General features: G+C 42.3%; 1 protein-coding gene across 1 annotated transcript in view; it reads right to left on the bottom strand.

Moving 5' to 3' along the window:
* ADCY7 (adenylate cyclase 7) overlaps nucleotides 1-22,792 on the bottom strand; it is a 722,067-nt gene that overhangs the window by 626,955 nt on the left and 72,320 nt on the right. Inside the window, exon 2 of the mRNA XM_053699557.1 lies at nucleotides 14,596-14,867. The gene's annotated coding sequence lies outside the window, so the exon portion shown is untranslated. The remainder of the gene's footprint in view (nucleotides 1-14,595; nucleotides 14,868-22,792) is intronic.

Raw genomic sequence — 22,792 nt, forward strand, 5'->3', positions numbered from 1 at the left:
AGTCAGCTTCAGAGAAATTAGATTTTGATGTTTGAAAGGACCCTGAATTAGAAGGTCCTGTCTCAGAGGCAGAGACCAAGGTGGACAGGATGACATGTCCACTAGATCTGCATACCAGGTCCTGCGTGGCCACGCAGGCGCTATCAGAATCACCGATGCTCTCTCCTGTTTGATCCTGGCAATCAATCGAGGAAGCATCGGGAAGGGTGGAAACACATAGGCCATCCCGAAGGTCCAAGGTGCTGTCATAGCATCTACCAGGACTGCTCCTGGGTCCCTGGACCTGGACCCGTAACAAGGAAGCTTGGCGTTCTGGCGAGACGCCATGAGATCTATCTCTGGTTTGCCCCAAAGTCGAAGTATTTGGGCAAAGATCTCCGGATGAAGTTCCCACTCCCCCGGATGAAAAGTCTGACGACTTAGGAAATCCGCCTCCCAGTTTTCCACTCCAGGAATGTGGATCGCTGACAGGTGGCAAGAGTGAGACTCTGCCCAGCGAATTATCTTTGATACTTCCATCATCGCTAGGGAGCTTCTTGTCCCTCCTTGATGGTTGATGTAAGCTACAGTCGTGATGTTGTCCGACTGAAACCTGATGAACCCCCGAGTTGTTAACTGAGGCCAAGCCAGAAGGGCATTGAGAACTGCTCTCAATTCCAGAATGTTTATTGGAAGGAGACTTTCCTCCTGAGTCCATGATCCCTGAGCCTTCAGGGAATTCCAGACAGTGCCCCAACCTAGTAGGCTGGCGTCTGTTGTTACAATTGTCCAATCTGGTCTGCTGAATGGCATCCCCCTGGACAGATGTGGCCGAGAAAGCCACCATAGAAGAGAATTTCTGGTCTCTTGATCCAGATTCAGAGTAGGGGACAAATCTGAGTAATCCCCATTCCACTGACTTAGCATGCACAATTGCAGCGGTCTGAGATGTAGGCGTGCAAAGGGTACTATGTCCATTGCCGCTACCATTAAGCTGATTACCTCCATGCATTGAGCCACTGACGGGTGTTGAATGGAATGAAGGACACGGCAAGCATTTTGAAGCTTTGTTAACCTGTCTTCTGTCAGGTAAATCTTCATTTCTACAGAGTGTATAAGAGTCCCCAAGAAGGGAACCCTTGTGAGTGGTAAGAGAGAACTCTTCTCTACGTTCACCTTCCACCCATGCGACCTTAGAAATGCCAGTACTAACTCTGTATGAGACTTGGCAGTTTGAAAGCTTGACGCTTGTATCAGAATGTCGTCTAGGTACGGAGCCACCGAAATTCCTCGCGGCCTTAGCACCGCCAGAAGAGAGCCCAGAACCTTTGTGAAGATTCTTGGAGCCGTAGCCAACCCGAATGGAAGAGCTACAAACTGGTAATGCCTGTCTAGGAAGGCAAACCTTAGATACCGGTAATGATCTTTGTGAATCGGTATATGAAGGTAGGCATCCTTTAAATCCACTGTGGTCATGTACTGACCCTTTTGGATCATGGGTAAGATTGTCCGAATAGTTTCCATTTTGAACGATGGAACTCTTAGGAATTTGTTTAGGATCTTTAAATCCAAGATTGGTCTGAAGGTTCCTTCTTTCTTGGGAACCACAAACAGATTTGAGTAAAAACCTTGTCCGTGTTCCGACCGCGGAACCGGATGGATCACTCCCATTAGTAAAAGATCTTGTACACAGCGTAGAAACGCCTCTTTCTTTATCTGGTTTGTTGACAACCTTGAAAGATGAAATCTCCCTTTTGGGGGAGAGGCTTTGAAGTCCAGAAGATATCCCTGAGATATGATCTCTAACGCCCAGGGATCCTGGACATCTCTTGCCCAAGCCTGGGCGAAGAGAGAGAGTCTGCCCCCCACTAGATCCGTTCCCGGATCGGGGGCCCTCACTTCATGCTGTCTTAGGGGCAGCAGCAGGCTTTCTGGCCTGTTTGCCCTTGTTCCAGGACTGGTTAGGTTTCCAGCCTTGTCTGTATCGAGCAACAGCTCCTTCCTGTTTTGGTGCAGAGGAAGTTGATGCTGCTCCTGCCTTGAAGTTACGAAAGGCACGAAAATTAGACTGTCTAGCCCTAGGTTTGGCTCTGTCTTGAAGCAGGGCATGGCCTTTACCTCCTGTAATTTCCTTCAAACCGGACCCGAATAAGGTCTGCCCTTTGAAAGGTATGTTAAGTAGTTTAGATTTAGAAGTAACATCAGCTGACCAGGATTTTAGCCACAGCGCTCTGCGTGCCTGAATGGCGAATCCGGAATTCTTAGCCGTAAGTTTAGTTAAGTGTACTACGGCATCAGAAATAAATGAATTAGCTAGCTTAAGGGTTTTAAGCTTGTGTGTAATCTCATCTAATGGAGCTGATTCAAGGGTCTCTTCCAGAGACTCAAACCAAAATGCTGCTGCAGCCGTGACAGGCGCAATGCATGCAAGGGGTTGCAATATAAAACCTTGTTGAACAAACATTTTCTTAAGGTAACCCTCTAATTTTTTATCCATTGGATCTGAAAAGGCGCAGCTATCCTCCACCGGGATAGTGGTACGCTTAGCTAAAGTAGAAACTGCTCCCTCCACCTTAGGGACCGTTTGCCATAAGTCCCGTGTGGTGGCGTCTATTGGAAACATCTTTCTGAATATAGGAGGGGGTGAGAAAGGCACACCGGGTCTGTTCCACTCCTTAGTAACAATTTCAGTAAGTCTCTTAGGTATTGGAAAAACGTCAGTACTCGACGGTACCGCAAAATATTTATCCAACCTACACATTTTCTCTGGTATTGCAACTGTGTTACAATCATTCAGAGCCGCTAAGACCTCCCCTAGTAATACACAGAGGTTTTCCAGCTTAAACTTAAAATTTGAAATGTCTGAATCCAGTTTATTTGGATCAGATCCGTCACCCGCAGAATGAAGCTCTCCGTCCTCATGTTCTGCAAATTGTGACGCAGTATCTGACATGGCCCTAATATTATCAGCGCACTCTGTTCTCACCCCAGAGTGATCTCGCTTACCTCTAAGTTCTGGTAATTTAGACAAAACTTCAGTCATAACATTAGCCATGTCCTGTAGTGTGATTTGTAATGGCCGCCCTGAAGTACTCGGCGTTACAATATCACGCACCTCCCGAGCGGGAGATGCAGGTACTGACACGTGAGGCAAGTTAGTCGGCATAACTTCCCCCTCGTTGTTTGGTGAATGATGTTCAATTTGTACAGAATGACTCTTATTCAAAGTAGCATCAATGCAATTAGTACATAAATTTCTATTGGGCTCCACCTTGGCTTTTGCACATATAGCACAGAGATATTCCTCTGAGTCAGACATGTTTAACAAACTAGCAATTAAACTAGCAAGCTTGGAAATACTTTTCACTCAAATTACAAGTAATGTGAAAAACGCACTGTGCCTTTAAGAAGCACAGAAAAAAAATTATGACAGATTAATAATAAGGAACTGGAAAAATTATAACAATCATATTTTTCCCAGTAAAGGCATAAATTTAGCAAAGGATTGCCCCCATTAGCAATGGATAACTAACCCTTAATGGCAGAAATAAAATGTACAAAATATAAACGTTTTTTATCACAGTCAAAGCACAATCTCACAGGTCTGCTGTGAGTGATTACCTCCCTCAAAATAATTTTTGAAGACCCTTGAGCTCTGTAGAGACGATCCGGATCATGCAGGAAGAGAAACAGACTTTTAACTGAATTTTTGATGCGTAGCAAAAGCGCCAAAATAGGCCCCTCCCCCTCACTCACAGCAGTGAGGGAAGTTCAGTAAACTGTCTCAGATTAAAATAAACGATAGCCAAGTGGAAAAACAGTGCCCAAAAACAATTTTTCACCCAGTACCTCAGATATTTAAACAATTTAGCATGCCAGCAAAAACGTTTAAAATCAAATATCATGAAATGCCATTAAACAGCCTGTTGCTAGACGTTCCCACTGCAAGTAAGGCTAAAGATTATATGCATATAGTATTACCCAGAGAAGTGCCATTCCCCAGAATACAGAAGTGTAAACATATATACATAAACAGCCTGATACCAGTTGCTACTACTGCATTTAAGGCTGAACTTACATTATATTGGTATTGGCAGTATTTTCTCAGTCAATTCCATTCCTCAGAAAATAATATACTGCAACATACCTCTTTGCAGGTGAACCTGCCCGCTGTCCCCTGATCTGAAGTTTACCTCACTCCTCAGAATGGCCGAGAACAGCAAAATGAATTTTAGCTACGCCGGCTAAAATCATCCAAAAACTCAGGTAGATTCTTCTTCAAATTCTACCTGAGAAGGAACAACACACTCCGGTGCTGTTTTAAAATAACAAACTTTTGATTGAAGATATAAAAACTAAGTATAATCACCACAGTCCTCTCACACATCCTATCTATTAGTTGGGTGCAAGAGAATGACTGGGTGTGACGTAGAGGGGAGGAGCTATATAGCAGCTCTGCTTGGGTGATCCTCTTGCACTTCCTGTTGGGGAGGAGTTAATATCCCAGAAGTAATGATGACCCGTGGACTGACCACACTTAACAGGAGAAACAAGGGTTTTTAATTACCAATATATTAGTTTCTTTACACTTATGTGTACCCCCTCTGACTTTTTGTTGGAATTTCTACCCATTCATGAAATCAGGATGTCTTTTCTCCATTCAGGCATAACTGGGTCATGTGACTACTGGTTGGATTATCAGGCATTTCTGCGCAGGACCAGCAGTTCTCGAGGGCTCCTGAGCAGTACTTTGTGCAGATTATAAACATGGACATGCAGGTTCAGTAGTGCTAAAATGACATACTCTAATAAATCAGAGCACTATAATGAGGCTTTATCCAATTTGATTCACTCACTCTGTAATCTTGAAGGTTTAAGAAGTAAAAAAAAAAAACATAATTTATGCTTACCTGATAAATTCCTTTCTTCTGTTGTGTGATCAGTCCACGGGTCATCATTACTTCTGGGATATTATCTGCTCCCCTACAGGAAGTGCAAGAGGATTCACCCAGCAGAGTTGCTATATAGCTCCTCCCCTCTACGTCACCTCCAGTCATTCGACCAAAGACCAACGAGAAAGGAGAAGCCAAGGGTGTAGTGGTGACTGAATTATAATTTAAAAAATATTTACCTGCCTTAAAAAAAACAGGGCGGGCCGTGGACTGATCACACAACAGAAGAAAGGAATTTATCAGGTAAGCATAAATTATGTTTTCTTCTGTTATGTGTGATCAGTCCACGGGTCATCATTACTTCTGGGATACCAATACCAAAGCAAAAGTACACGGATGACGGGAGGGATAGGCAGGCTCATTATACAGAAGGAACCACTGCCTGAAGAACCTTTCTCCCAAAAAATAGCCTCCGAAGAAGCAAAAGTGTCAAATTTGTAAAATTTGGAAAAAGTATGAAGCGAAGACCAAGTTGCAGCCTTGCAAATCTGTTCAACAGAGGCCTCATTCTTAAAGGCCCAAGTGGAAGCCACAGCTCTAGTGGAATGAGCTGTAATTCTTTCAGGAGGCTGCTGTCCAGCAGTCTCATAGGCTAAACGTATTATGCTACGAAGCCAAAAGGAGAGAGAGGTAGCAGAAGCTTTTTGACCTCTCCTCTGTCCAGAATAAACGACAAACAGGGAAGAAGTTTGGCGAAAATCTTTAGTTGCCTGCAAGTAGAACTTGAGGGCACGAACTACATCCAGATTGTGTAGAAGACGTTCCTTCTTTGAAGAAGGATTTGGACACAAGGATGGAACAACAATCTCTTGATTGATATTCCTGTTAGAGACAACCTTAGGTAAGAACCCAGGTTTAGTACGCAGAACTACCTTGTCTGAGTGAAAGATCAGATAAGGAGAATCACAATGTAGGGCTGATAACTCAGAGACTCTTCGAGCCGAGGAAATAGCCATTAAAAATAGAACTTTCCAAGATAACAATTTTATATCAATGGAATGAAGGGGTTCAAACGGAACACCCTGTAAAACGTTAAGAACTAAGTTTAAACTCCATGGCGGAGCAACAGTTTTAAACACAGGCTTGATCCTAGCTAAAGCCTGACAAAAGGCCTGGATGTCTGAATTTTCTGACAGACGCCTGTGTAACAAGATGGACAGAGCTGAGATCTGTCCCTTTAATGAGCTAGCCGATAAACCCTTTTCTAAACCTTCTTGTAGAAAAGACAATATCCTAGGAATCCTAACCTTACTCCAGGAGTAATCTTTGGATTCACACCAGTATAGGTATTTACGCCATATTTTATGGTAAATCTTTCTGGTAACAGGCTTCCTAGCCTGTATCAGGGTATCAATAACCGACTCAGAAAAACCACGTTTTGATAAAATCAAGCGTTCAATTTCCACGCAGTCAGCTTCAGAGAAGTTAGACTTTGATGTTTGAATGGACCCTGAATCAGAAGGTCCTGTCTTAGAGGTAGAGACCAAGGCGGACAGGATGACATGTCCACTAGATCTGCATACCAAGTCCTGCGCGGCCATGCAGGCGCTATTAGAATCACTGATGCTCTCTCCTGTTTGATCTTGGCAATCAATCGAGGAAGCAGCGGGAAGGGTGGAAACACATAAGCCATCCTGAAGTTCCAAGGTGCTGTCAAAGCATCTATCAGAACCGCTCCCGGATCCCTGGATCTGGACCCGTAGCGAGGAAGTTTGGCGTTCTGGCGAGACGCCATGAGATCTATCTCTGGTTTGCCCCAACGTCGAAGTATTTGGGCAAAGACCTCCGGATGAAGTTCCCACTCCCCCGGATGAAGAGTCTGGCGACTCAGGAAATCCGCCTCCCAGTTCTCCACTCCCGGGATGTGGATTGCTGACAGGTGGCAAGAGTGAGACTCTGCCCAGCGAATTATCTTTGATACTTCTATCATTGCTAGGGAGCTTCTTGTCCCTCCCTGATGGTTGATGTAAGCTACAGTCGTGATGTTGTCCGACTGAAACCTGATGAACCCCCGAGTCTTTAACTGGGGCCAAGCTAGAAGGGCATTGAGAACTGCTCTCAATTCCAGAATGTTTATTGGCAGGAGACTTTCCTCCTGACTCCATTGTCCCTGAGCCTTCAGAGAATTCCAGACAGCGCCCCAACCTAGAAGGCTGGCGTCTGTTGTTACAATTGTCCAGTCCGGCCTGCTGAACGGCATCCCCCTGGACAGATGTGGCCGAGAAAGCCACCATAGAAGAGAGTTTCTGGTCTCTTGATCCAGATTCAGAGTGGGGGACAAATCTGAGTAATCCCCATTCCACTGACTCAGCATGCACAATTGCAGCGGTCTGAGATGTAGACGTGCAAAGGGTACTATGTCCATTGCTGCTACCATTAAGCCGATCACCTCCATGCATTGAGCTACTGACGGGAGTTGAATGGAATGAAGGACACGGCATGCATTTAGAAGCTTTGTTAATCTGTCTTCTGTCAGATAAATCTTCATTTCTACAGAATCTATAAGAGTCCCCAAGAATGGAACTCTTGTGAGAGGCAAGAGAGAACTCTTCTTTTCGTTCACTTTCCATCCATGCGACCTTAGAAATGCCAGAACTAACTCTGTATGAGACTTGGCAGTTTGAAAGCTTGAAGCTTGTATCAGAATGTCGTCTAGGTACGGAGCTACCGAAATTCCTCGCGGTCTCAGAACCGCTAGAAGGGCACCCAGAACCTTTGTGAAGATTCTTGGAGCCGTAGCCAATCCGAATGGAAGGGCTACAAACTGGTAATGCCTGTCTAAGAAGGCAAACCTTAGATACCGGTAATGATCTTTGTGAATCGGTATGTGAAGGTAAGCATCCTTTAAATCCACTGTGGTCATGTACTGACCCTTTTGGATCATGGGTAAGATTGTCCGAATAGTTTCCATTTTGAACGATGGAACTCTTAGGAATTTGTTTAGGATCTTTAAATCCAAGATTGGCCTGAAAGTTCCCTCTTTTTTGGGAACCACAAACAGGTTTGAGTAAAACCCTTGTCCTTGTTCCGACCGCGGAACCGGATGGATCACTCCCATTAATAATAGATCTTGTACACAGCGTAGAAACGCGTCTTTCTTTATTTGGTTTGTTGACAACCTTGACAGATGAAATCTCCCTCTTGGAGGAGATAATTTGAAGTCTAGAAGGTATCCCTGAGATATGATCTCTAGCGCCCAGGGATCCTGGACATCTCTTGCCCAAGCCTGGGCGAAGAGAGAGAGTCTGCCCCCCACTAGATCCGGTCCCGGATCGGGGGCCCTCGGTTCATGCTGTCTTAGGGGCAGCAGCAGGTTTTCTGGCCTGCTTGCCCTTATTCCAGGACTGGTTAGGTTTCCAGCCTTGTCTGTAACGAGCAACAGCTCCTTCCTGTTTTGGTGCAGTGGAAGTTGATGCTGCACCTGCTTTGAAATTCCGAAAGGGACGAAAATTAGACTGTCTAGCCTTAGATTTGGCTTTATCTTGAGGTAGAGCGTGGCCCTTACCTCCTGTAATGTCAGCGATAATTTCTTTCAAACCGGGCCCAAATAAAGTTTGCCCCTTGAAAGGTATATTAAGTAGTTTGGACTTAGAAGTTACATCAGCCGACCAGGATTTTAGCCACAGCGCCCTACGTGCCTGAATGGCGAATCCTGAATTCTTAGCCGTAAGTTTGGTTAAATGTACTACGGCCTCCGAAATAAATGAATTAGCTAGTTTAAGGACTCTAAGCCTGTCCGTAATGTCGTCCAGCGTAGCGGAACTAAGGTTCTCTTCCAGAGACTCAATCCAAAATGCTGCCGCAGCCGTAATCGGCGCGATGCACGCAAGGGGTTGCAATATAAAACCTTGTTGAACAAACATTTTCTTAAGGTAACCCTCTAATTTTTTATCCATAGGATCTGAAAAAGCACAGCTATCCTCCACCGGGATAGTGGTGCGCTTAGCTAAAGTAGAAACTGCTCCCTCCACCTTAGGGACCGTTTGCCATAAGTCCCGTGTGGTGGCGTCTATTGGAAACATCTTTCTAAATATTGGAGGGGGGTGAGAACGGCACACCGGGTCTATCCCACTCCTTAGTAACAATTTCAGTTAATCTCTTAGGTATAGGAAAAACGTCAGTACTCGCCGGTACCGCAAAGTATTTATCCAACCTACACATTTTCTCTGGTATTGCAACAGTGTTACAATCGTTAAGAGCCGCTAAGACCTCCCCTAGTAATACACGGAGGTTTTCCAATTTAAATTTAAAATTTGAAATATCTGAATCCAATCTGCTTGGATCAGAACCGTCACCTACAGAATGAAGCTCTCCGTCCTCATGCTCTGCAAGCTGTGACGCAGTATCAGACATGGCCCTAGAATTATCAGCGCACTCTGTCCTCACCCCAGAGTGATCACGTTTGCCTCTTAGTTCTGGTAACTTAGCCAAAACTTCAGTCATAACAGTAGCCATATCTTGTAATGTTATCTGTAATGGCTGCCCAGATGTACTAGGCGCCATAATATCACGCACCTCCCGGGCGGGAGACGCAGGTACTGACACGTGAGGCGAGTTAGACGGCATAACTCTCCCCTCGCTGTTTGGTGAAATTTGTTCAATTTGTACAGATTGGCTTTTATTTAAAGTAGCATCAATACAGTTAGTACATAAATTTCTATTGGGCTCCACCTTGGCATTGGAACAAATGACACAGGTATCTTCCTCTGAATCAGACATGTTTAACACACTAGCAATAAACATGCAACTTGGTTACAATCTTTTTTAACAAAAACGTACTGTGCCTCAAAGAAGCACTAAACGATTAAATGACAGTTGAAATAATGAACTGAAAAACAGTTATAGCATCACTCTTTAAAAACAACACAACTTGTTAGCAAAGGTTTGTTCCCATTAGTAAAGTAACACTAATTAAATTTTAAACATAAAAATCACAGAGCAACGTTTTAAAACACAGTCACTACATAAGTCTCACAGCTCTGCTGAGAGAATCTACCTCCCTTCAAAGAAGTTTGAAGACCCCTGAGTTCTGTTAGAGATGAACCGGATCATGCAGAAAATACAAGAGTAACTGACTGGAAATTTTTGATGCGTAGCAAAGAGCGCCAAAAACGGCCCCTCCCCCTCACACACAGCAGTGAGAGAGAAACGAAACTGTCATAACCAAACAAGCAAACTGCCAAGTGGAAAAATAATGCCCAAATATTTATTCACTCAGTACCTCAGAAATGCAAACGATTCTACATTCCAGCAAAAACGTTTAACATGAATTAAATACCTATTAAAAGGTTTAATGTACTTTTACAGAGTAATTCCGGTGAAATACCATCCCCAGAATACTGAAGTGTAGAGTATACATACATGTCATTATAACGGTATGGCAGGATTTTCTCATCAATTCCATTCAGAAAATAAAAACTGCTACATACCTCAATGCAGATTCAACTGCCCGCTGTCCCCTGATCTGAAGCTTTTACCTCCCTCAGATGGCCGAGAAACAGCAATATGATCTTAACTACTCCGGTTAAAATCATAAGAAAAAAACTCTGGTAGATTCTTCTTCAAACTCTGCCAGAGAAGTAATAACACGCTCCGGTGCTATTGTAAAATAACAAACTTTTGATTGAAGTTATAAAAACTAAGTATAATCACCATAGTCCTCTCACACCTCCTATCTAGTCTTTGGGTGCAAGAGAATGACTGGAGGTGACGTAGAGGGGAGGAGCTATATAGCAACTCTGCTGGGTGAATCCTCTTGCACTTCCTGTAGGGGAGCAGATAATATCCCAGAAGTAATGATGACCCGTGGACTGATCACACATAACAGAAGAAAAACTAGTCCTTTTATAGTTCTTGCTCATTACACCTGGGCAATTGCAGCTTGATGGACAATCATCATCATGCTTCAGTGGAACAATTTATTTATGACTGTGCATGGTCTTTCATACATACTCTCGCTCTCTGCCAAGCAGCATTTGGTAAACAGGTCTTACAGTAGTTCCTCCAACATATGCAGAATTTTTCCTCCCACCATTGCCTGCATATTGTACAACTTTACTAGACCAGTATAGATATGGTTCTACAAAGATGTGAGAAAACTAGCATATATTTTTTTTGATAAATCAATTTCTTTATGCTTGTAAACACGTAAGCCTCTCCGCTAGTTGAAACAAACTTTTAGTTTGAGCCTATGCTTTTTAAAGCCATTTTGTGGTTAGACCCTTTTTCGTCACAATTTCTGAAATAGATTTTTTTACTTGGCGTCATGTAAACTAACTTATGATGGAATGAGTGGCATAAGGGAGGCATCTTTGAAGATGGTAGTCCATTATGGCTGCTGAAAACTCCTTTCCTTAGGGTTCCTGCATGTTGTCAACCATCAACTAAGGTAAGTCCTCATCTAGGGCCTGATACTCAAAAACTTGCAGACATGGAAATCTTATTTTACTGAGCACTATATTGTAAAGTAAAACACCTCTCCTTAACATAAAGCATATTAGTATCTCACATTAATAAGATCCACAGTTCCTAAGGTACAAATTGCCTTTAAATCAATCCTCACGGGGCCTCATAATAGTGGCGAGGTATCTTATAGAATCTCTCCAGACCAGAGAGCTTTAGAGATTCAGGCCCCTAATGAGAGAAATTAATTCGCTCAGAAACCTTCTTACAAATCACGTCAAACTGTGCATGTCATTTATTCAAAGAGGCTATCATCAAACCTAGCACCACAATGCAGCCCACTTGATATAGCTGAATGTTTTCTCAATGTTTTAGAAATGTTTAGCTCTGGAAGAAATACTATGGCCAAAGTTGTGTCCAGAATAGTTTCCAGTAAAATCTAGAATGATGGTACTTTTATTATTAGGATTATTATTGTAATGTATTTGTAGTCAGTTAACATTCTGTAGCACTATAAACACAGATGTATTATGACATAGTAAAATTTACAAAACTCCAAAAAAAGTTAAAGGGCTAGTGGGTGCCATCTAAAGTAGATCACTTGCAAAGAAAGGGAGGTGTGCAGGGCAGGCGAGTGTTAATATGTTAGAAAGCTTTGGAATAATTAAGCATGAGCATTTGTATTAATATTTTTTTTTATTCATTAGTATAGTATACACAGGTACAAATGGCAAAATTTGGAAATCCAAAATCCAGACTTTCACAAAAAAAAAATTTTTTTAAATAAATTAAAAATGACCATTTTTGCCACCAGTAAGTCATACTCTTCTCTGCCTGCGTCTTTGGTTTGTTTTATGTGTTCTAAAATGCTAAATTGTCTAGATTTATTTAAAAAGAACAACTATTACCCCTTTCTGATGATAGTACTTTAATATTTTTCTGATGTTACTATATATAGAAAAATATTAAAAATCATATAAAAACTACTTTTAGGTTACATGTATAAGCCGTTATGTAAATATTGCCTTAACGAGACAGTATACACCAAATTGTCCTATAACTGCATGTAATAGACAATACTATAAATAAGAATATGCACAGATACGGATATAAAAATAAGCTCCCAGTTAAGCACTGTTGATGAGATTAGGCTGGGACACCAAGTGAAAGGGGCTAAGAAAGCAGGAAGAGCAGACACCCCCCTCATCTGCATATGAAAAGACCCATTATACAAACAGGAGTCTGCATACATCAGTCTACATCTGATACTTTGGAGCTTGGTTAGGAGCCCAATCAGCACAATGTTATTTAGAAATAAGCATAACTATACATTTTTACAAAAACATCCCCCAAGATGGGCCATATAAATGGATAATGTACAAAACATTTATGCAAGGAAAAATCTAGTTTACAGTGTCCCTTTAATTGCATCTGGAACATTGGGACAGCTTTGACATATCAATATCTGATATCAATATACAAATATTCCAAAATCCAAACTGTTCCGAAATCCAAACCTTTTCCAGTCCCAAGCAATTTGGTCAAAGGGTTTTCTACTCGTAGTTACATTTAATCAAAAGCAACTAACTTTCAAAGTAAATTTAAAGGAACAATGTTCTGTGGCAAGCAGTTGACAAAAGTTTATTCAACACTGCCGCAGGAAGACCCGATCAAATGAGCTTTCTGCTGTTGCCTCTTGTTTACATAGTGTTTATATAGCCAATACTGCAGTATTGAGATCTTCAGTGTAGATGGTGGTTTCAACAGTCAAAATCAAATGACAAAATTAAGGTAAAGGAGCGATTAGTAAATAATTTAATACACTCCAGCAGATAAAATGGATCAGTGGGAACACATTAACCCCTTAATAAGGGCAGAGTCAGTCCCCCCCCCCCAATTTACTTTCTTAAAAGACAGGTGCAATTTTGGCATTTGTGCTCTGGATCTGTTTCACCATAAATATCTGCTCTTTTTCCAAAGGCACACAGATGTATTGTACACATTTTAACAGTCAAACTTTCTGCTTTCTTGTGTTAATCTATATCAGTACATAAATTAACAATAAATAGAAACTTTATACTGAAAAACGGGGGAAGAATGAAAGAATGATAGAAAATGCATTTTGTCAGTTTTCTTTATAATCATTTCTACACCACTAGTACAGCTAAAGAAAAATACATAAAATATATTATTTTGCCCTTATTTTAGGAATACTGCAGTATGCTAATATCTATGCTGCATCAAAGTATACAATCATTGTGAGTGGCTGTCACAGTGATTGTATAAGCAGTAAAACATGACTGTTACTGGATAGCCTCACATGCAGCAACAGCAGCCCGAGACACACTGCAATCTCCTCTTTCAGATGCAGAAAAAACAAATTTAATGTCCCTTTATGTGTACTGCAAATGTTTAATTGGTTCAAAGAAAATAAGAAAGGTTTTCTACTTGTAAATGGTGATAGAAAGCTCAAAACTGAATAGTGCATGGGTGTGTTTCCATTCTACATAGAAGCATTATTGCAATATACTACTTAGCAAAATTTATTCTAGTAAAAGTTATCGTTTCAGCAGCATACGCACATATGCTACATGTGACTAGAGGATCGGGATTCCACCACCACAATGCTGTTCAAAGAGATGGCGTGGTGTGTGTTGCGTCACTAAAGACATAATTTGTGTCACACAAGTCACTACTGACTCTCTGAGGTGTGGTGTGCACAGGGCACTCACACAGCATATGTGTATATACCACTGGAAAAAAACTGTAGTAACTTACTACAAGTATTTTTGCTAATGGAAATATATATATATTGCAAAAGTGTTCTATTTCAAATTGTAATACAACCATGCACATTTTAATGTGGACCTTTCTATCCCTTTAAGGGGCTGCAAGAAAGGAGTTTGTGGGGTGCTTATGTTTTGTGTATAAAACCCTATGTAATACCACTGGTTAAGAGCAGTCTTCCTTACACTTGTTTTCCCCAAAACCAACCTGTTACACTGCTCACATAGTATGTTTTGCTCTAATAGTACTGCTATTAACCTATTAAAAAAACAGTGATGTCAATGCATTGCCTCACAACACATAAAAGTCCCTCGTTGGCAACTAATGGATTAATACATTTTGGTCACAGCAAATTTTTTACTAGTACTAAATATTAGTGTATGGGGAACATGAATATAAACATATGTGTTTATGTCAATATCTATTACATACATAATAGAGGATTACACAATCACATTATTTGATATTTACTCACCTTTAGTAAAGCCTTATCTTTCCCAAGTCCAGGCTGCCCAAAAGCCTTGAGAAAAGTCTAAAAGTTCTGTAGTGCTGTGAAGGTCCTGCTCTGCGTTGCACGAGAAGCAATGCTATCACTTTCATCTTTTGATCTGTAGCACTTCCTCTGCACACCCAGTTTTACACAATGCTGTCAACCCTCAGGCAGGCTGTGTGCAAGAAGCAGGCGATGAGAGCTAAGTTCATCACCGCAGTACGTCTGTGTGAGAGCAGACTTGTATTTTTCAACCGCTGTAAAAGGGTTAAAGAGACAGTTTAGTGTAAAAACGTTCTCCTTTTTAATGTATTCCCAATTATCCACTTTGCCTGCTGGGGTGTATGAACATATTTGCACATGGCTCATTTATCTTTATTTTGGCATATGAAATAGCTTTGTTTTGCTTGTGCTATCCCCCCACCTATACTGAAAATATCAATACTCAAGTATTGGCTATAGAAAAGCTACATAAACATAGTCAGCAGAAAAATGAGTAGTAGAGATAAGTAATGCGTGTGTATAGAAAGTGATAAAGAGATATGATTTCCCTTCAAAATATATTCCTTATATATAACTAAACACTTTATATAAAACTCACTGTGTTTATGGTCCCTTTAATGAGTTTCCAGTGACTTATTATACCAGCTAAGAAGTATGAAAAATGTATGTGTTTTTTTTAGTTGTTTTGAAATAGCTGGTTTTGTTAACTGAAAACTCCACCCACTGTTTCATTGATGATGATTTCAGTAATCAAAACCAGTTGTTTCAATCGCAAGAGAGGAAAATAAGCAATTCTGCTCTTCCTGTAGGTTCAGCCCATTTAAAAGGGTGTGCTCTAGTGGGCAGTGGTTTCAATGAGCAGCTATTTCAATAACATAAATAAGTCTATAGGAGCAGTTTTATATACATTTAACACTCTGCAACTGGTATAACTGTAATTGGGAAACGATGTGTCCCTTTACCATATTTAGTACGTTTTACACTAATCTGGTATGTTATTTTATTGCAAGGCTACAAAAAAGGTCTTGCAAATACTAGATGTTTAATCCCAGGACTTAAGTAAAACTATTAGGGATAGATTATATTCTAGGTATTTATAACAACAGTCTATAGTCTACAGATAATAATTCTCAGATTATCTTTTCAAGGACTACAGAATTTAACCCATAGTTGGATCTGGGAAATGATTATAATAGCTAGTGTATAACAAGCTGTAAAATGCCACTCAGATGTTTTGCATCTCTAAAAAACTAAAAATTATGCTTACATGATAAATTATTTTGTTTCCTGGCAGGGAGAGTCCACGGATTAATTCATTACTGCTGGGAATACAATACCTGGCCACCAGGAGGAGGCAAAGACACCCCAGCCAAAGCTATAAGTGTCCCTCCCACTTCCCATACTCCCCCCCACCCCAGTCATTCAGCCGGGGAAATAAGGAAAAGTAGGAGAAACACCAGCAGTATAGAGGTGCATGAAGGGAAGGAAAAACGCCACATTAAAAACAACAGGGCGGGTTCGTGGACACTCCCTGTCAAGAAAGATGAGAATTTATCAGATAGATAAGCATACATTTTGTTTTCTTTCCAATGGCAGGGAGAGTCCACAAATTCATTCATTACTGTTGGGAATCCAATACCCAAGCTTGAGAGGGCGCAGAAAGAACAGGAAGGGAAAATAAGGCAGGCGGACCTAATCTGAAGGCACCACTGCTTGAAGCATTTTTCTCTCAAAAGAAGCCTCAGCTGAGGCAAAAACATCAAACTTGTAAAACTTTGAAAAGGTATGCAAAGAGGACCAGGTAGCCGCCTTACAGATTTGTTCCATAGAAGCTTCATTCTTAAAAGCCCAAGAAGAGGACACTGCACGGGTAGAATGAGCCGTAATCCTCTCGGGTCGCTGTTGACCAGCTACCTCCTCAACCAAAAAGAAAGAATAGTCGCAGCGGCCTTCTGACCCTTGCGCTTACCGGCATACAAAACAAACCAGGAAGAAGATTGTCTAAAATCCTTGGTAGCATGAAGATAGAATTTTAAAGCACACACTACATCTAGACTGTGCAACAGACGCTCCTTCTGAGAGGAATGATTAGGGCAAAAAGAAAGAACTACAATCTCCAGATTGATATTGTGGGTAGAAACAACTTTAGGTAGAAAACCGAACTTGGTATGTAAAACAGCCTTATCCACATGGAAAACAAGATAAAGGGGATCACACTGTAAAACATATAACTCTGAAACTCTGCGAGCAGAAGAAATAGCCAATAAAAACAAAACTTTCCAAGACAGAAGTTTAATGTCAACAGAATGCATAGGCTCAAACGGAGCATGTTGAACACGAAGAAAGATTAATGCTCAAAGTAGGAACAACTGTTTTAAACACAGGCGTGATTCTAACCAGGGCCTGAACAAAAGACTGAACATCAAAAAGATTAGCTAATTTCTTATGCAATAACACCGAAAGGGCAGAGATCTGACCCTTGATAGAACTGGTTGACAACCCTTTCTCCAGACCATCTTGGAGAAACAAAAGAATCTGAGGAACTATCAACTTGTGCCAAGGAAAACCACGTTCCTCACACTAAGCAATATAGGTACGCCATACCTTGTGGTAAATACGACGAGTAATCAGCTTACGAGCCTGAATTAAAAGGTATCAATGACCCTTTTAGAAATACCGCCCTGGAACAATTAGAATCACAGAGGCCTGCTCCTGTTTAATGCAGGCGATCACTCGGGGGAGGAGAGCAAACAGAGGAAACAGATATATAAGTTTGAACCTCCATGGAGCCCCTAACACATCCAACAACACTGCCTGAGGATCTTTTGATCTCAACCCATATCTGGGCAGTTTGGTATTGAGACAAGATGCCATGAGGTCTATCTTGGGAACACTCCACCTGAGAGTTATCTCAGAAAACCTCGGGGTGAAGAGACCACTCCCCGGGGTGGAAGTTCTGTCTGCTCAGGAAGTCTGCTTACCAATTGTTAAACCCCGGGATGTAAATGGCTGATATGTGACAATTGTGAAATTCTTCCTACTGTAGGAACTCCTCGTTCGCCCCCCCCGCCCCCCGATAATTGATATAGGCAACCAAAGTTATTTTGTCCAACTGGAATCTGATAAAACAGTCAGAACGAAGTTGAGGCCACACCATCAGAGTATTGAAAAAGGCTCTCAATTGCAGAATATTGATTGGAATGGAGGAGGATTCCAGCAACCAGGCAGAGCCACCAAGAGAGAGAATCTCTCGTCTGGTTGTCCAGGAGGATCGTTTGAGATAGATCGGAATGGTCACCGTTCCATTGCGTGAGCATCCATAGTTGTAAAGGTCGCAGATGGAAGCGAGCAAATGGAATAATATCCATGGTAGCCACCATGAGAGCCACCACCTCCATGCATTGAGCCGCTGGTGGACAAGCATTGGACTGTAGAGATTGGCAGGCAGATAGAAGCTTGGCTGGACGCTGATCAATCATCAATATCTGCATCACAGAAGAGATAATAATGGTTGCCAGAAAACACATACCCTGGTGTTGGGAATCAGCGAGATCTTGCTCAGCTTTATCTTCCACCCGTGGTCTCAAAGGAGACACAGAAGGGAGTCTGTGTGATATTTTGCTAACAACAAAGATCGAGCTTGAACCAATATATCGTCCAGGTAAGGTACCACCGCGATTCCTCGCATTCTGGCCACCACTGGAAGAGCCCCTAGGACCTTCGTGAAAATCCTTAGAGCTGTAGCAAGACCAAAGGACAAGGCTACAAACTGGAAATGATTGTCCAGAAAGGCATAACAAAGGAACTGAAAATGATCTCTGTGGATCAGTACATGAAGGTATGCATCCTTTATGTCGATAGTGGTCATGAATTGACCCTCCTGAACCAACGGAAGGATGGAGCAGATAGTCTCCATCTTGAAGGACGGTACCTTCAGGTACTTGTTGAGACACTTTAGGTCCAGAATGGGTCGTAAAGTTCCCTGTTTCTTAGTGACCACAAATAGGTTTGAATAAAATTCCAGACCCCGTTCTAAGGGGGTTATTGGGACAATCACTCCAATGGAGGAGAGGTGTTCCACGCAATTCAAAGAGGCAGCCCTTTTTACCAGATTTGAAGAGAGCCTTGACAAAAGAAATTGGCCTCTTGGCGGGCGAGAACTGAACCCTATTCTGTACCCCTGGGAGACCACTTCCAAGACCCAGAGGTCCTGAACGTCCCGAAACCAAAAAAAGGACAGTCTGCCCCCTACATGATTCGGTCCCAGTTTAGGGGCTGTCGCTTCATGCCGACTTGTTATCAGAGGAGGGCTTCTTAGACTGTCCCTGGTTAGAACAAAAGGAACAACATTTTCCATATTGGCGGCCCTTAGACAGCTTTCAGGAAGATCCGCCCCCTGTCAGTCAAAGAAGTGGGTGAAAAACGCATTTCCGAAAAACGCTATAAAACGAGTCTAAGTTCTCAATAAAACACACACAGCTAGATTATGAGTTTGGCGTTATGAGTGAAAAAGCATCGTTATGGCCCATAACGATGCTTTTTCACTAACGCTGCTATTACAATTCTTGCGAGAATAGCTGTAGCGCACACTTTTTTGGCCGTCACGCAACGTCAGTACCGCAGTCCTTTTTCAATGGGACTTCGATAGCGCCAGTGTTACAAGTTTTGCTGTGAGGCCAAAAAGTGAGCGGTACAGCCTAAAATGACAAGATCCAATCAGCCAATAGTATTAAGCTTGCATTCTATTTGATCAGATTGGATCAGCCAATAGGATGAAAGCTCAATCCTATTGGCTGATTGCAACACCCAATAGGATTTTTTACCCTTTAATTCCTATTGGCTGATAGAATTCTATCAGCCAATCGGAACGTAAGGGACGCCATTTTGGATGACGTACCTTAAAGGGAAACTTCATTCTTCGTTGACCATCGGAAGAAGGGGATGCTCCGCGCTGGACCTCTTAAAGATGAACCCGCTCCGCGCCGGATGGATGAAGATAGAAGATGCTGTCTGGATGAAGACTTCTGCCCGCTTCGATGAGGACTTCTGCCGGCTTGGATGAAGACTTCTGCCCCCTGGATGAGGATGGATGTCCAGTCTTCGAAAAATGCCCTTTTCAGGGCAATGGTTAGCTTAGGTTTATTTAGATAGGTTTTTATTTGGGGTTTTGGTTGTGTGGGTGGTGGGTTTTACTGTTGGGGGTTGTTTGTATTTTTTTTTTATTTTTTTTTTACAGATAAAAGAGCCGATTTCTTTGGGGCAATGCCCCGCAAAAGGCCCTTTTAAAAAAAGGACCAGTAATTTTTTACTTTTATAATACTTTAATTATGTTTGATAACTCTCCTAGTGAAATATTAAAGAACAAAAGAATATTGAAAAAAAATAAGAAAAAAAATAACACAGCATCTTGCCAAAATTAGCCTGTTAGCAAGAAAAAATAAATAAAACACTGCCACATATTAATTTAAAGGGATATAAAAGTAAAAACAGAATTTATGCTTACCTGATAAATTACTTTCTCCAACGGTGTGTCCGGTCCACGGCGTCATCCATAACTTGTGGGAATATTCTCCTCCCCAACAGGAAATGGCAAAGAGCACAGCAAAAGCTGTCCATATAGTCCCTCCCAGGCTCCGCCCCCCAGTCATTCGACCGACGGATAGGAGAAAAAAGGAGAAACTATAGGGTGCCGTGGTGACTGTAGTATATAAAGAAAGACATTTTTCAAATCTTATTAAAAAACCAGGGCGGGCCGTGGACCGGACACACCGTTGGAGAAAGTAATTTATCAGGTAAGCATAAATTCTGTTTTCTCCAACATTGGTGTGTCCGGTCCACGGCGTCATCCATAACTTGTGGGAACCAATACCAAAGCTTTAGGACACGGATGAAGGGAGGGAGCCAATCAGGTTACCTAAACAGAAGGCACCACGGCTTGCAAAACCTTTCTCCCAAAAAACAGCCTCCGAAGAAGCAAAAGTATCAAATTTGTAGAATTTGGCAAAAGGGTGCAGAGAAGACCAAGTCGCTGCCTTACATATCTGATCAACAGAAACCTCGTTCTTGAAGGCCCATGTGGAAGCCACAGCCCTAGTAGAGTGAGCTGTGATTCTTTCAGGAGGCTGCCGTCCGGCAGTCTCATAAGCCAATCGGATAATGCTTTTCAGCCAGAAAGAGAGGTAGCAGTAGCTTTTTGTCCTCTCCTCTTACCAGAGTAAACAACAAACAAAGATGAGGTTTGTCTAAAATCCTTTGTTGCTTCTAAATAGAACTTCAAAGCACGGACTACATCTAAATTGTGTAACAAACGTTCCTTCTTTGAAACTGGTTTTGGACACAGAGAAGGAACAACTATTTCCTGGTTAATATTCTTGTTGGAAACAACTTTTGGAAGAAAACCAGGCTTGGTTCGCAAAACAACCTTATCTGAATGGAACACCAGATAGGGTGGGTCACACTGCAAAGCAGATCATTCAGAAACTCTTCTAGCAGAAGAAATAGCAACCAAAAACAGAACTTTCCAAGATAATAACTTGATATCTATGGAATGTAAGGGTTCAAACGGAACCCCTTGAAGAACTGAAAGAACTAAATTTAGACTCCAGGGAGGAGTCAAAGGTCTGTAAACAGGCTTGATCCTGACCAAAGCCTGTACAAAAGCTTGAACATCTGGCACAGCTGCCAGTCGTTTGTGTAACAAGACAGAGCAGAAATCTGTCCCTTTAGAGAACTCGCTGACAATCCCTTATCCAAACCTTCTTGGAGAAAGGAGAGGATCCTGGGAATTTTAATCTTACTCCATGAGAATCCCTTGGATTCACACCAACAGATATATCTTTTCCATATTTTATGGTAAATCTTTCTAGTCACGGGTTTTCTGGCTTGGACCAAAGTATCACTGAATCCGAAAACCCGTGCTTGGATAAAATCAAGCGTTCAATTTCCAAGCAGTCAGCTGGAGAGAAATTAGATTTGGATGTTCGAATGGACCTTGCACTAGAAGATCCTGTCTCAAAGGTAGCTTCCATGGTGGAGCCGATGACATATTCACCAGGTCTGCATACCAAGTCCTGCGTGGCCACGCAGGAGCTATAAGAATCACCGAGGCCTTCTCCTGTTTGATCCTGGCTACCAGCCTGGGAAGGAGAGGGAACAGTGGAAACGCATAAGCTAGGTAGAAGGACCAAGGCATCCACTAGAGTCGCCTTGGGATCCCTGGATCTGGACCCGTAGCAAGGAACCTTGAAGTTCTGACGAGACGCCAACAGATCCATGTCTGGAATGCCCCATAGTTGAGTTAACTGGGCAAAGACCTTCGGGTGGAGTTCCCACGACTCAGATAATCCGCCTCCCAGTTGTCTACACCTGGGATGTGGATCGCAGATAGATGGCAGGAGTGATCCTCCGCCCATTTGATGATTTTGGACACCTCTCTCATCGCCAGGGAACTCCTTGTTCCCCCCTGATGGTTGATGTAAGCAACAGTCGTCATGTTGTCTGATTGGAATCTTATGAATCTGGCCTTCGCTAGTTGAGGCCAAGCCCGGAGAGCATTGAATATCGCTCTCAGTTCCAGAATGTTTATCAGGAGAAGAGACTCTTCCCGAGACCATAGACCCTGAGCTTTCAGGGAATTCCAGACTGCGCCCCAGCCTAATAGACTGGCGTCTGTCGTGACGATGACCCACTCTGGTCTGCGGAAGCTCATTCCCTGGGACAGGTGATCCTGGGTCAGCCACCAACGGAGTGAGTCTCTGGTCATCTGGTCTACTTGAATCCTTGGAGACAAGTCTGTATAGTCCCCATTCCACTGCTTGAGCATGCACAGTTGTAATGGTCTTAGATGAATTCGAGCAAAAGGAACTATGTCCATTGCTGCAACCATCAACCCTACTACTTCAATGCACTGAGCTATGGAAGGCTGCAGAATAGAGTGAAGAACTTGACAAGCGTTTAGAAGCTTTGACTTTCTGACATCTGTCAGGAAAATCTTCATTTCTAAAGAATCTATTATTGTTCCCAAGAAGGGAACTCTTGTCGACGGAGACAGGGAACTCCTTTCTACGTTCACCTTCCACCCGTGAGATCTGAGAAAGGCTAGAACAATGTCTGTATGAGCCTTTGCTTTGGAAAGGGACGATGCTTGGATTAGGATGTCGTCCAGGTAAGGTGCTACTGC

Source organism: Bombina bombina, chromosome 1 (assembly GCF_027579735.1).
Source record: "Bombina bombina isolate aBomBom1 chromosome 1, aBomBom1.pri, whole genome shotgun sequence".
NCBI lineage: Eukaryota > Metazoa > Chordata > Amphibia > Anura > Bombinatoridae > Bombina > Bombina bombina.